The following is an 18,723-nucleotide window of genomic DNA, read 5'->3' on the forward strand; positions in this document are numbered from 1 at the left end:
GACAAACTTATCAATATCATGATCAATTTCAAAAACTCTTTTACTATCATGCTCATATATTAAAATCACATTATTCAATATTAATATCGATCAACATCAAGTGCTTCTCCTCCTTTTGATATATCATTTCAATAAGCTTCCAATTTTTAATATCACGCTCAATTTTTGCTGCCTAAAACTTCTCCCCCTTTTGACATCAATCAAAAAGAGTAAGACTTTAAATACTAAGGCTATGAGCAACAATAAAAAAATTATAGTTGTTTAAAACTTCAGCATGCATAATAATTCATGATACCAATTATTTATTCCATGATTCCAATTTATTAATTAGGGAAGAAACATAATACAAGCAATAAGTCATAATACTCCCCCTGAATTTAATACATTTAGATTTGATACCAATTATGCTTTTAAGTTTATTATCTATGCTTCATATGTTGATTCATATCCTTTATGAACACAATCATCAAATACCAATATCATGTTAACATCAATATGATAATATGCTCATGAGTTCAAGTATGTTTATCATTCTTAAATATCAATCTGTGATACCAATTGAACCTTTTAAATTAAGATACCAATTAAATTTTTAAAATGTGATAAGAAAAATACTTTATAGATACCAAAGCTAATATCACATCATGCATAGTTCATGGATATAAAAAATATCTTTCATAACTCATGGATACCAATATAAAGAGCAGTAAGTATATCCATGTGATTCATCAATAGCATACATGGTCAAGGATTAATCTTATATCAAAATTCATGCTTTTGCTCAATAATCTCATGCTCAAATTTTCAACATAGTGAGACATAAAATTTCAATATAAGTCAAGTCAAGTCAAGTCATACACATGTAGCATATAGCATATCATATAGACATGTAAGCATGTAGCATATAGGCTTTCATTCTCAAATATCTTTTTCTTAATCAAAGCACTTATGTAATACACTCAATTTGATATTTCTTAATATTTTTCTTAAGTTAAGCCTTGTAAAAAATCATCCTATGATTTTAGCCAACAATGCGATTTTGAATTTGTTATAATAAGCTCTTAAACTCATCTTTAAGTTTTTCTATTTCAACTAGTTCGTTTGTTGATCATGAACTAAGTTGCTTTCTTAATTTTTAAAGGGAAATGACTTAATCCATGGAATTTTTTGTTTATGAACTAGTCTTTCATCTTGGTACCCATACTTTCTTGGGTCTGCTTGGTTTAATAAAGGATGATTCCTTTACTCTCCATACTTGTTTAGTTTTCACACCCTTTCTCTTAAATGGACATTTAAACTTTATATGCCCCTTTTTCTTACATTAATAGCATATTGTATTAGCATAGGCATTACAAGATGTACTAGTATAGTCTTTAGATGCTTTTGAAAAATATCCCATGTAAAGATTCTTTTTCTTTTTATTTTCAATTCCATTAAAACCAATGTCTTCTTTGTTTGGAGACATTCTTTGTGAGCCTATCATTTTTTCAAAGTTTGCCATTCCTTTTGTGAAATTATAAATGATCATTTCTTTATCTTCAATTTGATTTTTGAGATCATTTATTTCAATGTCTTTCTTGTTATCAACTTTTTTTTTGTGATTTCTCTAATTCTAGAGATAATTTTCTTATTTTATCTTCTAATTCATAAATATATATATCTTTCTTATATTCTATAGAGGATTGGGATCGTAGGTCTTCTATCATTTTTTCATTCTTACTTTCTAATTCTTTAATTTTTAAGTCTTTTTCTTTTTTCAGCAAGAGTTTTAGCTTCTAACTCCTTTGACACAGCTTCCTTCTTACTTTCTATCTTCTTGATTTTTGAATCTTTTTCTCTTTCAGCAGTTCTAAGGGATTCTAGTTCATTCATCATTCCTTCATTCTTGTTTTTTAATGATGTGTTTTGTTTGGTTAATTTAATCAGCATCTTATGTACTTTAATTAGATCATTTTGTAATTCATCATAACGTGGCATGCACTCATCATTGGATTCATCACTACAAGAATTATTTGAAGATTGAGATTAGGAGCTTTCCTCATCGTCCCAAGCCATAAAGTACGTATAAGCAACCTTTTGGTCACTTAATTCATTTTCTAAACTACTTGTACTCATCATATCCCAAGTAGTGGCTTTCATGGCATTTTTTTTTCTTCTCAGACTCTTTCTTAAGTAGTGGACATTCTGGTTTTAAATGTTTAGCTTTGTTGCAATTATAGCATGTAGGAGTTTTATCTTTTGATTTCTTGCTAATATCTTTTTCTTCTGATTCGGTATCTTGGTTTCTTCTTTTAAATTTGTTTCTCCTTCTTAGTATCTTTGCTAGCTTTTTAGACATGAAGGCTTATTCATCTTCATCCATTTCACTACTTGAGTTTTCTTTTAAGGCTTTAAAGGCTATTGAATCTTGGGCTTTAGTTTTTCCACTCTTTTCATTCATTGTCATTTCATATATGAGTAAAGAACCTATAAGCTCATCTAAGGAAGTGGTTTTCAGATTTCTTTCTTCCGTTATGGCAGTGGCTTTTGGTTCCCATTTCGGTGGTAGCCCTCTAAGAATTTTCCTTAACATCTCATAAGTAGTGTAGGTTTTTCCTCGTGCATTTAGAGAATTTATTATGTGAGTAAACCTAGTAAATATATTAGTTATGGATCCATCTGGGTTCATCCTAAAAGTTTCATATGCACTTGTAAGCATATCGATGATATTATCCCAAACATCGATAGTTCCTTCATATGTTATTTCTAATTTGTCCCATATTTCCTTAGCTGATTTGCAAGCCATTACTCTATTAAATTCATTGGCATCTAAAGCACAATATAAAGCATTCATAACACTAGAGTTTATTTGCAACATTTTATAATTTCTTTCAATCATGTCTTTCTTTACCTTATGTAATTGTTTTTCATCTACTAATGTGGTAGGAATTAGATCACCATCCGTGACAACCTCCCAAGCTTTCCAATCCATGGTTTGAAGGTATATTTGCATTCTCTTTTTCCAAAATGTATAGTTGTGTCCACAAAAGATTGGTGGCCTAGTTGAAGATTGTCCCTCTTCAAAGGGAGCTATGCCTATGTTAACCATTAAGATTTTTTTATAGCTACTAATTAAAATTTGCTATGACCCTTCTCCGATACCAATTGAAAAGCAAGGTGTAGTCCCAAGAGGGGGGGGGGTGAATTGGATTCTAAAAATTTCTTTTAATTCCTTTTAAGAATTCTTAAAACTTCTTTTATTTCTTTTACACAATTCTTAACTTGTTTGTTTAACTCTTTAATCACTTCAGAACTTAGATTCTTTTATCAAATTAACAACACTATTGCTTAGCCAAACAAGTAATCAATCATTCAACCAAACCAATCAAGCACAATGTTTAAACCAAACAACCAAATGATTTGTCAAGTATAAGTTAACTACACCACTCTTTGGAATATAAACACAAATCGCTTAATATCAAACTTAAAACCATTTAATCACAATATAGTTACGTTGTCAGCCCTGGATATAAAATTAAATTAAGCCCTGTATGAATGGAATTGTATCTTTAATATGATGTAAAATATAGAATAAAATAACACAATATACACACTCTTCTCAATATTCAGAACTCCACTAAACTCTCAGTTAATTAATCTTTGGGATGTTAACCAAGTAACGTACTCTCGTATGGTTTCTTCAAGATATGGTATAACCAACGTATTCCCTTTTGGTTTCTGTAACCCAAATCAAAATTAAACTTTAAGTCTATTTGATTTCCAAATTATGTAGGTTATATGATTTAGAAATTTAAAACATTCACGCAATTTTATATGTACTGAAAGTAAAAAGTAAGGGAAAGAGAGAGTGAGACCAGGATTTTTACGAGGTTCGTCTAATACCCAGCCTACGTCCTCGCCTTTGGCAAACCACCAAAGGATTACTAAAATTAGTTCCTTTTCCGGGTGGAACAATACCGTTTGCACACTCTTTCTGTAGGGTAGAGTCTGCCTCTCCAAACAATGTACCCTCTTTTTGTCATTGCTTCAACTAGGCTAGAGCCTGCCTCTCTAAGCAATATCCCCTTACTTAGCCAACGATCCAAACAATCCTTGGACTTTTCAATCTACAAGAAATACAATCAGAAGGTGTGTACAAAGAATACTCACATAAAAAGCTTATTAGTACAAGTTAAATCTATATACGTCAATCAAATTCACAATATAGAAATATGAAGCTCAGGAAGATATCACCATAAGCCTTCTTTCTAAGTTGAAAAAATTAAGAGTATACTTAGAATTTTCTTGATAAATTCACAACAAACCTCAGTAGTGAAAGTTGGAAATTGATTGCACAAGAGAGCTTTGACAGAATTGGGAGATTTGAGAGCGAGAAAGCTTGTTTGATGTATTTTCTTGGTGTGTTTAATCCTTAGCCTTGGGGGTTTATTTATAGATGATAAATCAAGTCTATTTCATGTTCCCCAAGTGGCTTGGAGTGTTTCCTAAGTTCATAGAAAGTTTGGAGAACAAGAAATATAAGTTTGAATTTAAAAACTTTTAAAAAAATATGACCATTAACAGTGTTCAGACGTCTGAACTTTCGAGTTCAATTGCTAAAGGTGGTTCTACCTCTTTAGAAAACCTTCGAAAAAATCTTTAGATGACTAAATTTAATATTCAGCTGTCTAAAGATATTCTTCAGATGACTGAGGTTGAGGGTCAGACGACTGAAGTGTCCAGTTCAGTCTTCTAATGTTCCGCCGTGAACAGTGTTCAGTTGGCTAACAACTTCGACCCCGCTTTAGTATTTTAGTCATACCTTTTTCTATAAAACTCCAAATTATGTGTGCTTGGTGTCAAAAGAAAGCTAAGAGAAAATAATACAACGTTAATGTTGAACATGGTTTAAAATAAGGAGTTTTAGATAGATAAAATTGCACCTCAATGCGGATGTATGAAAAATGACAACAATTGGGAAATCCTCTTTTTGGTGTTTTTCATTCCAAAAATGATTCTAACCCTTTTGTAAAAATTTTTGACCTTATAAAAATATTTTCCAAGTATGTTAAAATGTATTTAGGTCTAAGAAATCAACCTAAGAGTTTCATGCTTCCATAGTGAAATCGAATGAAGTACTTACATAAAGCTTTCTTAAGATTCCTTCAAATCTTGAAGTCTTCATGCTTTGTCTTTCTTTGAGCCCTCTCACTTTGCTTTTCTTTGGTTCTTTTGACTTCTAAATTTTCTATGGCTTTCAACAAGTTATCCATGTCTTCATTTTCTTCAAACTTTAAAATATTATCTTTAAATCCATGCTTTGACTCTTTTAAGCTTCAATTGATCATAGTGAGCACTTTGACCTTGCTTTCTCATATTTGAGCCCTAAGATAACATTACTCACACAAATATGTTATGTTCCACTTTTTTTTTTAGCATCAAAATAAGATATAAAGATTTTAAGCCTTGTAAGGCCAACAAAAAGTCTAAAGTTCCTATTCATACTACTGAAAGGATTGTTTAGACGTATGGAGGTGTTTTGCCTGTTCTGTGCTTCAAAAAAAAAAAAAAAATGTTCAATCGTCTGAATTAAATCTTCATACTTTTGAAGAAATTCTTCAGACTTCTGAAGTAAAACTTCAGTCTTCTTGCGATGCTTCTTCAGACTTCTGAGGATTCTCCTCAATTGTCTAGGCATACCACTTTTAGAATTTTCATTTTACTTTTCTAAAATCCTTTTTGCTCTCTTGCTTTGATTTGTTATAAAACATTTTTCCGCTTTTGAAGTAAGGTCACTAAGTCAATATTTAACCCTAGAAGAGCTTCAAACATATTTCCATAAGATATTTAAAATATGAAGTACTTACATAATAAAGGCTTCTTAAGACTTTGACATTCTAAGTGCTTGAGTCTTCATGTTTGTCTTTCTTTGGCTCTCTTGTCTTCAAGCTTTAAGCTTTTATCAAGTTTCTCTTTAACATCCACACTCTCATAATTTTCAAGTTTTAATAGATAGCATCTTTGAATTCATGCTTTAATGTTCTTTAAGCTTTGTTTGATCATCATTCTTTGGTGTATAAGCTATCAATGATTCTTGTGAGCAATCATCCTTGTATTCATATACTTGGATCCTGAAATATCATTACTCAACAAAATATGTTAAGTTTCTCTTATTTGTTATTATTAAAATAAGCTTTTAAGCCTTGTAAGGCCAACATGAACATAAGCACATGAGTGTGGAAAGTAAAGTGGGGAAATTAAATAAAGTAGGGAACATGGAGTACAAACACAAAGTTTTAAATGAGGTTTGGCAACTTCCACCTATGTTCTCACCTTGGGTAAACCACCTAAAGATTCCACTACCCTCTCCTAAAAACTAGGATGAAGCTTCCCATTATAATTCGCTTCTTACCAGGGCGAACCTTACCTTTACAATCTGTTGCTTACACGAGGCATAGCTACCTCTTTACAATTCGTTGCTTACACGAGGCGTAGCTACCTCTTCCTGGTTCACAACCCAAACCATAAATACAAATGATATGAAATTTTGCGTACGAGTAAAATTCTTCTCCAATAAGTTGATTTGTACAAATAAAATTCTTAATGCACACTCAAATGATTTTCAAATGAAACTCAGTAGAGTATGATAAAACCTATCAAAAATATTTTGCAATTAATTGAGTGAGAGAATGGAAAATGATTTTCTTTTCAAATAACCTTTGATAAATAAGAAGCCTCTCAAGAAATTAATATATTAGGTAAAATATGCTCAAGGCTTTTTATAATACTCAACAAGAATTTTCTCCATAAATGATATTTCAAAGAAAGTAAGATAGTGAATTTCTTCAAGATTGACCTTTGATAAGCATCAAATGACAAGAAGGCTTTCAAGCAATATATATTGGTATAAATAAATGCTCAAGCTCAAACCTTGCTTGTAAACCCCAAAAATAATTCCCCCAAAAAGATTTTCAAGAAGAAGAGTAGGAGAAATAACTTTGATCTTCAAAAATGGAGTATAAAATATGTTTGGGAAAAAGTGAATATGCAAGAATGCTCCCAAATGGTTTTTCAACATAACGTTTTCTATACAACTTCAAATTAGACATTCTTGGTATTAACAAAAAGCTAAGATAAAATCCCATAACTTTCATGTTGAACACGTTCTAGGATAAGGAGTTTTAGAGAGAGAATTTTTCTCATCAATGAGAAGAAAGAAACATGAAGAGAATTTTTCTACTGCGAACACCTTTTAGTATTTTGAACATAAAATTTTTTATGCAACTCCAAATTGAATGTACTTGGTATCAACAGAAATCTAAGAGAAAATTCCACAACTTTATGTTGAACACTTTTTAGGATAAGGAGATATTGATAGGGAAAGGTGCTCATCAATGTAACGGAAAAAAACATGAAGTGGTCTTTAAAAAGCTTGCTTTGGAGTTTTTCATTTCAAAAATGATTTTTGCACTTGAAAATTTTTTGCACATTTTTAAATTGATTTTCCATGAAATATAGAGTGCCTAAGGTCGGTCTAAGGTCAAGTATGAGTTTCACATTAAATCATGAGACGCATGCACAATTAAACCTTATTAATTATTACACAACTCGAATATAAATAAAGTCTTGAAGCTTGCTCTCCTGATTCCCATGGAATACGACGATTGGTGATAGCTTGAAGTGCATTTATAGCTTCCATTTTGCATCCTTCACTTGTGCTTCTAGAATTATAAACCTGTGTTTTCACTAAGTACACAAGTGAGATGATGTTGTTTACAATAATCAAAATAGGGATCGGACTCAAAAAAGTCAATAGTAACCCCTTTTAGTGAGGGACACTCATCCACACAACCTCCTATTTTTTGTTGTGCTAATTACACCTACTGGAAACAAAGAATGCATATTTTTTTTCAAAATGCTGATTGAACAGTGTGGAGGGTTATCTACAAAGGACATTATGTCCCTATGAAAATTGTGGAAAGAGAAAATATTTTTAAGACTAAAGACGAATATAAAGATATGACATGAAAACAGTTCAAGTAAATGCTACTACTATGAATCTTTTATACTGTGCATTAGTCATTAATGAATTTAATAGAACCGTAGGTTGTAAGACTGCTAAGAAAATATAGGAAAAATTAGAAATCACGTATGAGGGAACTAAGGATGTAAAAGATAGTAGGATAGACCTTATCACAAGTGAATATGAAGCATTTAAAATAACTCTTAATAAATCAATTTAATCTATGTACACCAAGTTCACCCACATCACAAACTCTTTGCATGCTTTAGGTAAGACTAACCCAACATATGAAATGATCAGGAAAATTCTTAGGGGACTACCACTAGTTTGGGAGGCAAAAGCTACTGCCATAGCTTAATGACGGAACTTAAAGGTAATGACGGTGGTTGAGCTAATCGGATTGCTCATCACATACTAATTGGCAATAAATGAAAGGATGAGTGAGCAGAACAAAGCAAAGAAAGTAACAACTCTCAAAGCATCTACCAGCAGCTCCAGTGAAGAGAGTAGTTCAGAGTCAGAAGAGGATATGAATCTTCTAACTAGAAAGTTCGGGAAGTTCCTAAAAAAGAACAAGAAGTTTGGCAGATAATTTCAGGACTCAAAAATAGAAAAAGGAGAGTAAAGTAAAAAGAAACAAAAGGATGATCCTCTGACACGCTACAATTATAGAGAATTTGGGCACATCAAGCTTGACTATCCTCAACAAGAGAAAGTGTCCAAAATGAAGGAGAAAGCACTGAAAGTCGGTTAGGGCACACATAGTACCGATAGTTCAAATACTGAATCCAATAATGATCCGGTTGCTAAAATGTGCCTAATGGCACATGACGATCATGAGTTGTGCTTGACATTGTCCTCTTCAAAGGACAAGTGGTACATGGATAGCGGGTGCTCACGGCACATGACAGGAGATAAAGAAAAGTTCACATCCATCACATCAAAAGGATGGAGGATTCGTCACCTTTGGTGACAACGCAAAAGGCAAGATCATCGATGTAGGTAAGGTTGGTAAGGATCCTTCTCTTGTTATTGATAATGTCTTACTTGTTGATGCATTGAAGCATAATTTGTTGAGTATAAGTCAGTTATGTGATAAACGATATAAGGAATCATTTAAGCATGATAAATGCATAGTAGAAAATATATCTAAGAATAAAATTTTGTTTAATGCCGAACGTAATGAAAACATTTATAGTAGTAGTTTTGATAACCTAGCCTCTCAATATGTGAAATGCTTTTTTGCTATAAATGAGGTTAGTTGGCCTTGGCATAGAAGATTAGGTCATGCCAACATCGATTTATTGTCGAAACTAGTTAAGGGTTTATCGAAGACACTATTTGTGAAAGATAAAATATATGATGCATGCCAACTAGGAAAACAAAAAAAATCTAGCTTTAAGAAGAAGAAAGTTACCTCCACCACTAGGCCACTGCAAATGCTACACTTAGATCTATTTGATCCTAATCAAATTCAAAGTCAAGGATGTAAATTATATGCCTTTGTTATTGTTGATGTTTATTCTAGATCTACATGGGTATTATTTCTTGTACACAAAGGTGAAGCATGTGAAAAATTTGTTAAACTTTGTAATAAAATTCAAAATGAAAAAGGATATACAATCACAAAAAACTGGAGTGATAGAGGTAGTGAATTTAAAAATGATGGTATGGAAAATTTCTATGATGCACATTGTGTATCACATAACTTTTCTACACCTAGAACACCACAACAAAATGTGGCAATTTAGAGAAAGAATAGGTCCTTACACGAAATGGCTAGAATAATGCTTAACAAACATAAATTACCCAAATATTTATGGGTTGAGGCAGTAAAACAGCGCTTGCTATGTATAGAACAAATTTTTGATTAGGCCCACTCCTAATAAGACTCCTTATGAATTGAGGAGTGGCCATAGACCTAATATCTCTTATTTTTTTGTCTTTGGCTATAAATATTTTGTGCTTCAATATAATGATCACCTAGAAACGTTTAATGCCAAATCTGATGAAGGAATCTTTCTAGGTTATGCCTTAGATAGTAAAGCCTATAGGGTGTATAATAAAATAACATTGACCCTTATTGAATTCATCCATATAGTGTTTGATGAGTCCAATTCCTTCTCTAAAAAAAGCTGATGAGGATGAGCTTGAAATCAGAAAGGGATTAGAAAATCTATCCGTTGAGAATAATGCTGAAAAAAGTACTAAAATAAAAGAAACACTTATTGAGGATAATCAAGTAGAGAGTGAAGTACATGAACTACCCAGGGAATGGAAATTTGTAAAGAATCACCCCATAGATCAAATCATAGGTGAACCATCATGTGGAGTAGCCACCCGATCATCCCTTCTAAATATGCTTAGCCACTTTGCATTCTTATCACAGGAGGAGCCTAAGAACGTGAGTGAGGTAATCGAGGATGAGTCTTGGGGGATGTTTATGCATGAAGAGTTAAACCAATTCGAGAGAAACAAAGTCTAGACATTAGTTCCTAGACCCAATGATTACACTGTTAATTGAACAAAATGGGTCTATAGAAAGGAGAAAGATGAAAATGGGATACTCATTAGGAACAAAGCCAGACTAGTAGCTCAAGGGTATAATCAGAAGGAAGGTATATATTTTGAGAAAACCTGTACTCTTGTAGCTATAATGGAAGTCATTCGAATGTTACTTGCATATGTTGCTTTTAAGAACTTAAAATTATATCAAATTGATGTTAAAATTGCATTCCTAAATGGCTATATAAATGAGGAAGTATATGTTGAACAACATCTAGGATTTGAAAACCAAAAATTCTCAAATCATGTCTATAAATTGACTAAAGCCGTGTATGGATTGAAGCAAGCTCCTAGAGCTTGATATGAAAGGCTTAGTGGTTTTTTTTTTTCTAGATAATGGGTTTATTAGAGGAAGATAGACACAACACTCTTCACAAAGACTAAAAATGATAATATGCTCCTAGTGCAAATTTATGTAGATGACATTATTTTTGGAGCAACAAACGAAGATTTGTGTATTGAGTTTGCTGAATGCATGCAAAAAAAATTTGAAATGAGCATGATGGGTGAACTTAATTTCTTCCTAGGACTTCAAATAAAACAGGCCAAACATGGAATTTTTAGCCAATCTAAATACATAAGAGACTTGCTTAAGAAATTTAATATGGAAGATGGTAAAATTTTAGGAACACCCACGAGCAATTGCATAAAACTAGATAAGGATGAGTAAGGCATACCAGTAGATGTTAAGCTCTACTATGGCATGATTGGTAGTTTCTTGTACTTGACTATAAGCAAACTTGATATTATGTTTAGTGTTTGTATGTGTGCAAGATTTTAGGCTGCACCTAAAGAATCACACTTATTGACAGTCAAAAGAATACTTAGATACCTAAATGGATCTATTGAACTAGGATTATGGTATCCTAAGTACACTTTGTTAGCTTTGGTGCAATCCCAAGAGGGGGGTGAATTGGTATTTTTAAAAATTTGTTCCCTAGGTCAATCCACTGGCTAGCAACAATATTACACAACGTAGGGGCAATCTAAGTATGTATGAAATTGCTGATATGATATATTAACCAAATTCAGTACTTGCACTTCAATTTTAGTATTTCTCAACAAAATACAATACCATGTCAATCAGGTATGCAGTGTATTCAGCAGGGACATTAAATCAAGAACAAAGCAGAATATAATGTAGGCAATGTAAATGTGACACCGAATATGATATCAAGGTTCGGCCAATCCTACCTACGTCCCTGCCTTGGCACACCCGCACAAGGATTACACTATAAGCTCACTTAACGGGTGGAGTGGCACCTAATACAACCAGGTCAATTAGAATAGGGCTGGTCTCAATCTTTACAAATTCTCCTTGCAAGGTGGAGAAGGCCCTCACCATCTTTATGAGCTAGATTACCGCCCCCGCAGGCCACGGTTGAAATACAACCGAATTATAATACAAACTGTGTACAATATAATGCTTCTCCAATAAGCATATTTGTACCAATACAAATAAATCAATGCACATCAACTCTATAAGTAAATGTAAGCTCAGTGATGTGTGTTTTTATACAAGCCACACTCAACAAGATATGATCGCAAGAATGCTTAAGAGTGTTCTAATCAAGCTATTTCTTCGAAACAAGTTATATCAAATCTCAATAATGAATAAGAGTTTCAAAAATGCTGCAACAATATTCAAATCAATTCAAAAATATTTTCTTCGATGAAATATGCTCAAAAGTTGTTTGAAAGAATAATATAGCTCGTAAAAATGTTTGCACAACAAAATATAGCTATAGGAATCTTGCAACGACAATGCAAAGATCCTCAAGCTACTAGGCTTTTCCCAACACAAGATTTATTAAATAAAATCTATGGGATAAGCCTTGCTTAACTCCCTAAAATCAATATTAATCAACCAAACAATGTAATGGGAGTATGAGCAATAATACTAAGCAATAACACAAGCAAGAACTCTCACAAAGCTAAGATTATTCAAAGGAATAAAGGTATGAGAGTGTTTAGAAGTATTATAGGCAAAATGGGATTTTGAGTTTGAGAGATTTTTGGCTAATGATTTTTCTTAATCTCAACTTAATCCTCACAAATGAACTCATATTTATAGACAAAGGCCAAAATATAACTATTTAGGACATTTAGAGTATTATTAGGAATGTTTTAAAACACATTATAAAAATTAACCCTATTTAAAGCATTTTAACCTCGGTAAATAATTTGTAACCCAAAAAGTTTCAGGTGGCTGAACTTTAGTTCGGTTACCCATATAGACTCAACTAAGAAAGCCATTTTTAATGGTTCAAGTGCCCAAGTTCAAGCTCAGTTGGCTAAATAAAAGTCAGAATCTTTCTGTCCGTGATTCGGATGCCTGGGTCTAAGTTCGGTTACCTGAATACATGTATTCGGTCACCCAAGGCCTATTTTTAACTAAAATGTTCGGTAGCCCGAGTTGGTGAAAGGTGTCCTTTTAAGGGTTTAGTGGTCTGAGGGTGATAGGATCATTTCTAGTTCGGTCACCCAAAACCAGGTCAACCTACTGACTTCCGAGCGGTTTAGGCGCGTGAAGTGCTTTAAACACAACGGGTTTGGTTGCCCGACCTCTCAAAAATTTTCCTGTTAAGTTCATTTTCAATTCAATTAATTCCCCTAACATGTTAACTGATTTTGGGGACTATTTTATGTGCTTGTCTTGGGATCTAAGGTCTTTCTAGGGTCATTTGAGGATACCGAAAAAATCTGGCATCAGTCGACCGAAGGGTACCCTCAGATCATTTGTTCCCTATGGTCAATCTATGGTCATATTGAGCTTATAATTATCTATATGCATGACATGCAGGGATTATTACAGAACGATATAAATTTTTACGGACCCAAATATAATAAATGCATTTCCAAATGAAGCATAAGTAGGTCTTCTTATTTTGCCCTTCATTTTCCCTTTGAATATGCCAGGAGTATGATCTTTAAGACTTTCAAGCTTCCATCAATCCTTTCTTGTGTGTGTGTGTACTTAATTAATGACCTGTTCAAGTACTAGGCACACACATTAGTAATATGCAATTTTTCATAATCAAAACCAGAAATCGGACTCAAAAAGTCAACACACTTCTTTTAAGATTGTCAGTTACTCTGATGCAGACTTTGTCGGTAGTAAAGTGGATAGACAAAGCACAAGTGACACATGTCACTTTTTTAGAACAATCTCTAGTTTCTTGGTTCTCCAAGAAACATAACTCTGTTGAACTGTCCATAATCAAGGCTGAATATATAGTAGCTGGGAGTTGTTGTTGAAGTTAGGATGTATTCCCAAGAGGGGGGTGAATTGGGTTATTCAAAAATTATTCGTGCAATTTTAAATACTTCAACCTTTAATTATTCAACTTTCCAATATATACATATATATATATATATATATATATGTATATATATAGATATACAACAATCAGAACTATGTTAATTACAAGCCTTTAAATATGACTATGGATTTATAAACTAAATTTACAATAAGAGATAACACATTCAGTTGAGCACTTGTTTGTATTATAATTTTCAGCTTAATTCAAGAAGATTCAAAATAATGCACTCAAGAATAAATCTAGTGATTGATTTACGCCTTAATGAAAATCAATATTAAAATCTAACTTTCAGCACATGTATTTTCCTTCAAAATAGATTTTGTAAAATGCTTGTTTAGCCTCAGCACATATACTTCATCGACAAAATATGTTCACAAATAAGTTAATCCTCATATTATTTATTTTTAAACTCGAATTTATAAACTTTTATGAATGTTCAAATCATTGCTTCGCTAATACAACTGATATATATTTGATCTTAAAAAAAATATGTTTCGCAAGTTCACTATGTTTAACAAGATTCCTCTTTTCAACAGATTTTCAAATATTTAGCTCCACCTAAAAAATTCAACAGGATTTAATATTGAGCACAAGATAATATTTAGCAAGTTCTTATAAAAATAAAATTGTGCACGCAGTCTATAACTTACAGAAAATAAAAGAGTAGAGAAGAAGAACCTAAACACCGTTGTTTTTACAAGGTTCAACCGCAGCCTACGTCCTTGCCTCTAGCAAAACTGCGAGGATTTCCTTTACTCGTTTTGTTACCAAGTGAAGTTACACCCTCTTTCCCTAAATGGTGGTGTCCACCTCTCTAACGAGAATCCCCTTTATCTAGGCAACGACTCAATCCCCTAAACCGTTAAAAGTACAAGAAATGGCAAATACTTGTTTGTATAAGAAAAAGCTCCTTACACGAGTAGATTAGTACAATGTTAGATTCAAGAATAATACTTCAAAAAAAATATGAAAGCTGAAGGTTGAAGTATATCACCAGAAATTTGATTTATGTTTGTAAGATTCAAAAAAACAAATTGGAATTTCTCCTTGTTCACATTAAGAACACAACAATAGAGTGAACAGAAAAATAAGTGTGTCATTTGTGTTATCTCCGTATATTACTACTCTAATGCGTGAGAAAAATAAGTTTATATAGTGCACTAGGTTTTTGAAAAATTTCCTTTCAATTTTATCTCAATTTGGAAACCATTCACGCAAGATTTGGAAACAAGATCAGCATTGTTTAATGTTTAAACACTCGCATCAATTGCCTGTCCCCAAAAGGACAGTCGCTTGTGCTCCTTTAAAATTAGCGTATTCTAAAAGTCAGAATGAGGTCACTCAACTGTGCCCGATAGGTTAGTCACCTGTGCCTATTCTATTTGAATATTTTCAAACACAGAAGCACCACAGTCACCTGATGATTCTTCATCAGTCGCCTGTCTTTTCACCAAACTTGTTTTTTTCATGATTTTTGGTTCCAAACATAATTTATTCATTTGAAAACTCATTTTTGACCTTGAGAAAATATTTTCCATGAATAAAATTAGTTATCTAAGTCTAATGACATTTCCTAGGAGCTTCAATCAATCAATATTGAGTTTTGAAGTACTTATATGAGACTTTCATATGATTTTTCTATCTTAGTTTCTAAGTCTTCATGTTGTGAAGCTTCCAATATGTCTTATGAGTATTATGCACTGCTTCAATGAGCTTCATGTCTCACATGGCTTGAACTTTCATGTTTCTTATGTCTCATCGCCTTAAATGTGATTTTCCATTTAGATTCTTCAAGTATATCAACTTGAAACCATAAGATCACTTAAGTTCTGAAAACTCATACTCATAAAGACATGGTAAGCAACCTTGACTTGTTATCATCAAAATGATATTAAGCCTTGTTAGACCAACAATCTCCTCCTTTTTTACGGTGACAAATAAGGAGCAAAAATGAGAAAGCTTTAAAAGGCTCCCCCTTACAATAAGCATACTTTTAACAAGTCATTCATACATATCATAATATATCACATGTTTAGAATATCATGCTTTCAACATTTCTATCAGAGTAATATCAAGCATTTTGAGTTTGCAATGTATATCATGCTTTTCAATAACTCATGTTATTCAAGCATTCAAAATTTTCAATATATCTCATGCTTTTCAATAGCTCATGTATAGTAACTCCCCTTGAATATATGCTCCAATGATACACATTTCAGTACTTCTCAAACAATCATATCAATATATCTCATTTTGCACATATTTTTCCAACATGTCAACATATCAATATATCTCAACATATCAATATATCTCATTTAATCTCATTTTGCACATTTCAGTATTTCTCAAACAATCATATCAATATATCTCATTTTGCACATATTTTTCCAACATGTCAACATATCAATATATCTCAACATATCAATATATCTCATTTAATCTCATTTTGCACCTATTTCTCCCCCTTTTGACATCAATAAAAAGGGCAAATGGAATCCAATGTGCAATAACCAAAAAGATACTTATGCATCATGCAAACAAATATTCAAGTTAAGCACAAAAAGCACAAAAATATGTCATGTCCAAACAAAATAAAGTGTAAAGAGTTGAGAACAACTCACATATTACAACCAAGCTATTTGTTCAGAAGAGAAAAAAACTAGTCTTCATTGCCTCCATTGGAGTTGGTGCCTTCTTTAGCATCGTCATCTTCATCTCCAAATTTTATTTTTATTGGACCTTTGTCACGTGATGAAGAAGAACTTCCCATAAAATGTTCAATGCGTCCAACATGCTGATCTAGGACATTATAACATAACTGAAGTGAACTAAAATTCACTCGCACTTCACCATAGAAAGAATTTTGTTGTTGTTGATAAGCTATAAACCAGGATGGAGCATCCTTAGTTGGTGGTGCATCGTGGTGTTATTCAAGAGCCTGTTGAGGTTTTGGAACTTATCTACGTTTACGTCTACCTTTTGGAAACCACCCTTGATCATGATTTTTATACCCCATTTGCTTAATCGTAGTGGATGAAAACATATCATAGCGAAAACGAGCTATGAATAGGGTAGATGAAGTTGTAGCACCTAAATGGTCAAATATTTTATTTAATGCTCCTCCATATAGAAGAATAACTCATCTAGCCTCTTCTCTTGTGATCATACATTTAAAATAAGACTCAAAAGATCAAGTTTCTTCTCCTTAAGCAGACACCACATCACAAAATAATTGAGGTAAGAAAGGTGATCATGTGATCCTACTCTAGAAAATATATTGTTTGTGATGAGTTTCCGTAGGATTTGTGCTTGAAGATTTAGCTGATGATACGATGGAGGATTACCAAAATGAACAGGAGCTTATTTCATTATTAACGGCAAAAATTCCTCAGGTGTAAAACCTTGCTCCATTATCCAAGATGTACCAATAAGAGGACATTCAAATTCTCCATTTTGAATTCCAAATCTAGTAGCTAAAATCTGTGGAGTAAAAGCTAGAGCAATACCCATGACTTGAGTAGAAGTTAGATTTTATCCTTTCACTAGATTTGTATAAAAGATCTTAACCAGATTCGGATACATGCCTCTAGCTTGATAGGTTATGAATCTTTCCCATCCCAAGGCATTAATCATTGGTAAAATATCAGGAAATTCATCTCAAAAGAACTAAAGGTCTAGAATTTTACCTAAAATAGGTTCAATGGATCAAAGATGTCTCCGATAGATTTTCTTTGCTTGAGGAGCCAGCAACCATTTTTCAATGTCATTTGCATCCTTTTTCTAGAAGAAGAACCTTTGTTAGCCACATGTTTTGTTCTTGGATTTTTTATGAAGAACTAATTAGAGAAATCCTTGAGAATGAGATGGAAATGAAAGATTGAAGGAGATCTTGAAGTTTAATTGGTTAAATCTTTGTGAAATCTGACTTTAAGACTAATAACAAAGAGTTTGGGTGAGTGGAGGTATGTGGTAAGTTGACTAGAATGTGAAAAGTTAAGTTTTCTACGCATAGTATGTGGATATACCGCCATGAGTTAGTCAACTACGCTCAAAGAGTCAGACATCTGACATATGTTTTCCTTCGAATTTCACAAGTCAATAGCGATTTAGTCGACTACACTTCACTAAGTCAGTCACCTGCCCTTTAGCCAAGTGACATATATATATATATATATATATATATTCTTTTAGCTCACCCACTCATCCATTGTAGTGTCTCCTTCTTAATTCACCTCTCTACAATGTAGTAGACCTAATTCTCATCGTATAGAGATAAAACTATCCTCTGAAAGAGGTTTTGTGAGAATGTCAGCTGATTGTTCATCTATATTTACGAATTCAAGAATTATGTCTCCTGACGAATGTCAATATGCTTAGTCTTGGAGTGAGAGATAGGGTTCTTTGAGATATTTATGGCACTCGTGCTATCACATTTTATTGATACCATTGAATATTCCAAATTGAAATCCAAAAGTTGTTGTTTCATGTATAGAGTTTGTGCACAAATCAATAAAGAAGATGAAGCTCAAAATTATATCACCAGTAATCTAATTATAAAGGGTACGTTTCAGTAGAACAAATCAAATTTTCGCAAAGGTTTAGCAAGAAAACATAGTAGTCCTTCAGAAGAGACTTTCAGAAATAATACTCAATTTTCAAAATTATTTGCGTCGTGAGTTACCCTAATGTGTTATAATAATATGTAAATATAGTGCACAAGGGTTTTTAAATGTTTTCCCTAATTTTTCTCTAAATTTTGAAATCATTCATTCAAATTTGGATACAAGATCAGCACTGTTAACAGTTTAAAACATATACATCAGTCGAGTGGAG

This window comes from Malania oleifera, chromosome 6 (assembly GCF_029873635.1).
Source record: "Malania oleifera isolate guangnan ecotype guangnan chromosome 6, ASM2987363v1, whole genome shotgun sequence".
Classification (NCBI taxonomy): Eukaryota; Viridiplantae; Streptophyta; class Magnoliopsida; order Santalales; family Ximeniaceae; genus Malania; species Malania oleifera.